Source organism: Temnothorax curvispinosus, unplaced genomic scaffold, assembly GCF_003070985.1.
Source record: "Temnothorax curvispinosus isolate PA1 unplaced genomic scaffold, ASM307098v1 QBEX01006544.1, whole genome shotgun sequence".
NCBI classification, from domain to species: Eukaryota; Metazoa; Arthropoda; class Insecta; order Hymenoptera; family Formicidae; genus Temnothorax; species Temnothorax curvispinosus.
This window is the reverse complement of record NW_020216324.1, coordinates 6,890-12,166: the sequence shown is the minus strand read 5'-3', so window position 1 is coordinate 12,166 and position 5,277 is coordinate 6,890. Positions and strand designations below refer to the sequence as shown.

Below are 5,277 nucleotides of genomic sequence, written 5' to 3'. Positions count from 1 at the left end.
CCTTTTACATTTTACGTTCCGTGGACTGCTCCGTTATCGATCATCCTGATATACGTGCAAAGGTGAGACGAGGAGAAAGCTATAGAGAGGAGCAGGTTGCAAATTTCCGATAAAGTCTTATGTTTTAATAGGATAAAAGAGATTTAAATAGAGAGAGAAATCTTTTTTATCTGCTGCTCCTCGATGTGGGATGACGGGGGTGACGATTCCGACAACCCCGTTGACGATCACACCGCGCCGCGCCGCGCCGCGGCGACGATGCTCCGCGCGAAGGAGCGGTGGAACGTGGATCGAGGTGGAGAGACTGTGGAGAGGAGTCGCGAACGGTGGCGCATGCTCGTCCATATTCGTTCCTTGTCCTGTACTCGCTCCTGTGATAGCAGCTCAGTCTCAGTCGTCATCGTCGACCATCGTCGACTCTAGGCACCGGCCCTAGAAATCCATATCGGAGTGTGAGACCGCGCGCGAACGCAGCACTCTTTGTTAAAATTGGTACAAATTATATTTTGCACTGGTGCTTTACAAAAGATACATTACAAAAGAACGTGGATGGTGAACGTCGATTTTCTTCTACTAAGATTCTTACATATCTCGTTTTACACTGATTGTGAGAAAAAAAGTTGTTAACTTGACTAAATGCGTTCAACTGATTTTACTATTTTTTTAATTGAAATATTTAAGTATTTAAATTAAATACGACATATTAAATCTAACATGACCTAATTTGATTTAAATACTTAAATATTTCAATTTAAAAAATGGTAATCAGTTGAACATATTTAGTCAAGTTAACAACTTTTTTTTCTCATTTTGTATGTATGTCGCACCCCGAGAAGAACACTGTCACAACTCAAAAATATACAATTTTCAAGAGATAGGAAAAACAAAATTGAATTTCTTTTAATTGTGAAATAACTATAACGCACATACACGTACGACATTTTGTTATAATGAAACTTATACTGTTTTTTGAAGAGGTCTGGTGTGATTCACTTGTCAATTAATTCACTTATGACACACTATCACAGTACTATTTATTCAGGAAACCACACATGACCGGTTCGAAAAAAAAAAAAACTAACGACATTTCTGCCCCGCGCAGCGAATTTCGCATGTAGACTTGTGACAGCATGTAAGGCATACACTTTAGTGCTGGTCTACAACCTTGCTTTAAAGGATATTTAAGCTCTAAGCTGTAAGAAATTGACCACGTACAGTCGAGTCGTCTCTTCACATTTTATTGTGATTGGTCACGTTCTTTCGGCTTAGAGCTTAAATACCCTTTAAAGCAAGGTTGTAGACTAGCACATAGGCATACTTTTTATGGGCTTAACTAAAAATCGAAATATTTTAACTTGTGACAGTATTCTTCTCGGACTGTGATATGTATACACATGTAGACTCGTTTTATATCCGTCTAATTTATTTCAATATCAACTTGTAACACGTGTATCTAAGAACTTGCATAAATATGTACCGGTTGATCTACGTGTGTCAGATATGGTATTGAAATAAATTAAACGAATATAGACAGAGTAGCCCGCGATAAACCGTATTTACGTATTTGCGTTGTGGCGAATTTTCTTTTGCGAATGTTGAGTCAGCTTTTTTTCTTAAGAACTTTCTTAAAAGCGGTGCTACAACTTTTGACTTTTAAGTTCTGATAAAAAATAAAGAGTTTAAAAATGTTTAAAAGTGCAAATTTAAGAGGGTAAGCGAACAACGATATTGTAGATTGGTAAAAATATATATTATAAAAATTGAAAATATATAATACGTGTGCCAACTGGTCTGGTGTGGACGCAGCTGCCGTAGAACGTAAAACCGATTTGTCGCGTGTCGTCATGCCAAAGCTGGTCGAGGATCGGTATACCTAGTGCGACTGCTCGTTCCGGTTCCGGAACCGGAACACGTGTCGCCGCGCCGCGCCGGCTGGTAGTAGTCGCGTGTGTCATCATTAACCGACAAACGCGACGACGATATGATATTACTCGGTATTATAGAAGAGAATTTGTTTTCAAAAAAGAGAATGGTTATACGTATAATGTAAAATGTATGTGTGTGATAAAATATAACTTGTGACACTTGTCTTCGTTGGAAATAGCCTCTGCGAGAAACCTCTATAATGACAAAAATACATAATATATGTGTATATACGTCTTATAAAATCATTTTATATATTGTAGTATTGTGACGCTATTACACACATTGCGTTTATACAAGTAGGTACATGCAATGATACAATTACGTTGGACAATTCAGACAGTTGTCGCTTTAATAATAAACGTCATATAATACACATAAAAAATTAACTCCTTAGCGATAATCGTCGCTGTACAATACGATAAAGATTAGATGATAAAGAATATATAAAGATATCGCAAGCGATTGTCTTGGCGGATGGTTAAGATTCGCACATATACTCTCTTTAGCTACAGTCTCTTTTTTCCTTCCCTCCCCTCTTCTCTCGGGCAATAAGGGAATTCGCCTCTGCGCGCATTAGCAATCGCTTTTAAATTAGCAATCCGGAACTCATTCCCAGAGTACCAAGTAACGCGTTTCTCGCAAAGATTACGGAAGCCGGGTACATCGTTTCGAAGATTAGGAAGGAGCGCGCGTCCTTATTATCGAAGATAAAACTGCGAGATCAACGATTCGTGGATAAGAAAATATAGTTTCTTTGAAATGCGAATTAAGTACAAATAATATTTACGTTTTATTACAATTAAAAATTTGACGAAAACACAAGAGTCGTTTTCTTTTAACTTCTTTAAAGCAGCAATTTTTATAACAGCAAGCGACGCTTATACTTACTTACAGCTAGGAGATGTAAACTGCGTGTTAACCTTAGCTAGCCACACTTATTTTCGAGTCCTTAATTCGCCACACTCCGGTCCGTGAAACCGCTTGATTTTGTCACTTTGTATTATTTTTATTCTAATTAATATTTTTAAACTTTATGTAACGTAGAAATAAATACAGAATCTGAATGAGATGTTTATGATAATATCAGGTCAAGAAAATAATTTGAGTTTAAATAGAACTTGATATAAAGAAAGTAGAAAATTATGTTATTATATGTATATGAAACCTAGAAAATCGAAAAATGTTCAGCGGTCGACACTGGACCGCGGAGTGTGACGAGCTAGGATTAAAGTGAAGAGAGAAAGAAATGAATAGGCTAGCAAAAAAACAAAAAACAAAAAAAAAATACAAAATTTTTAAAATATTTGAAACTCAAAATTTAATGATTTGAATTTCATTAACAATAACTATGTTTTATTGTTAACGTCTTTCTTTTTTCGTTTTTTCTTTTTTTTCTTTTCGACTTAATACATATATCTTTTAAAAATATTTTTCGAAAAAACGAAAAGAAAGTAGAAATATTCACGTAGGGAGATCAATACTCAATTTTATGTCGAAAAAACATTTACGGTGCAGTTTAAATGAATATATGCGCGTATAAATTTATAAATGATATGCTCATATTTTCTATGTGGCTCCGCATACAAAACGGAAAAAGGTGAAAGAACCAAAATAATGAAAGAGAGTAAAAGAATGAAATAGCGAACGAATGAAACTTGGACATTGATTCGATAAACGAAGGAATTCTCTCGAGAAATCCCGCTGAAAGAGAATCCAGCTTCCGTAAATTAAAACTTGAGCGCTTGCAAGCTTTTTACGATGACATTGATTTGCTGGTTCCGTCTGCAGTTAATTAATTAATAATCATACTAAAGACAACTTATTTCCGCGTTTACGTTACGCACCTCGTGCGTGTACGAGCGTGTGAAAATCATTGGTGCATCATAAACAGTACAACATCAGTTACAATGTCGTCATACATGAAAAACTAGATAAAGGAGTACTCGGTTGCCAAGTTGTGTTATTATAAATCATGATTATATATTATTGCGTGGTTATACATATTAACGTTTATGACGATTATGATTGATTATAGTGGATGATTCGTATAATATATAATATGAAAGAATATATTATATGCTAAAAAGAAGGAGTATAGAACGATACGCGTGTGAGAGTTTAATAACCAGAGTTCGGAATATTTGTCCTATGCCTCCAGGATTACTATCTTGAAGCACTGCGAAAGGGGTGCTTTCCCCGAATAATGGGAGAATGCGAGTTGTCGCAGCTTCCAACACGGTGACTTGCGTCTGTAGGAATGACTATTACGTTACCATTATTGACGGTCGATATTATTGATTTCGAGTATCCAAGAGCTTCGTCTAATAGTTCCGAAGTGGCATATTCGTGAACCAAGAGCCTCGTGATGGATGATCCGTTTGGATAGCAACCGTTTGACAGTCGATCCGAGCTCCGAGCACGCATCTCGTACTTCAAAGCGTACGCGACGTGAGAACGTGCGAAGGAGTCGAGTCGCGATATTCCGTCCGAATATATACGATTCAATAATCTTTAGGTGAATGAAATGAAATGAAAAGAGAAAATACGTGACTGCTTTTCGTCATAGTGTCGTTATTTCCAATTATTTTTTAAGTTATTTCAAATATTTCGGAAAATCTTTAGAAAATTTTCCTCAGGAATCTCATATCGTAATTTTCTCTTTCTCACAGAGTGTATTCCTTACGAAAGAACTTTATCCTTCACAGTATATGCGAAGAGGATAATTACATGTCAGAAAGAAGAAAACACCTTGACTCTCGGTTTATCTTTCAAAGATTAAACGTATGTCGGCGGATAAAGAAACTGGTGATTAATGGTGATTAATTTATCAATGGTATCTACTGGTAAATCAACATGGACAACTACAAAATTCACAGTTGACGATAAGTCAAGAGAACGCGACACTGAAACATTAATGAGATATAATCCTTCTAATTAAGAGTACCTCCCTAATTAAGCAGAACATATCTCAATTTAGAATTAGGCGCACACTTGATGTTTCGCTTAATGTGAAGACGTTTATCGTACCAACGAGTTTCCAGTGATTTTATCCAATGGAACGTTGTCCTTTCTCGACGCCATACTCTTAATCTCTTTTAAATTTACTGTACTTTTAGTAAGTAAGAATGTGAAGAGAAATCAAGACAAATTTAATTTTGACGAACGTAAAAGAATGAAAGATGTACGTGATATGTTATTTATATACTGACAAAGATTCAATATCTTGAATACTCATCTTTTTGTAGTTGATCAAGACAACGAAAACTTGTATTAGACTTGTAATCTTTTATTTGTAGTCTATTACGAGATAGAGAGATAGAGAGAGAGAGAGAGAGAGAGAGAGAGAGAGAG

General features: G+C 35.9%; 1 protein-coding gene across 1 annotated transcript in view; it reads left to right on the top strand.

Annotated features, from left to right (window-relative positions):
- Nucleotides 1-389: 389 nt before the first annotated feature.
- LOC112455955 (diuretic hormone receptor-like) overlaps nt 390-5,277 on the top strand; it is a gene marked incomplete at its 3' end in the record, with an annotated part of 6,487 nt that continues 1,599 nt past the window's right edge. The window contains exon 1 of the mRNA XM_025018183.1: nt 390-552. The remainder of the gene's footprint in view (nt 553-5,277) is intronic.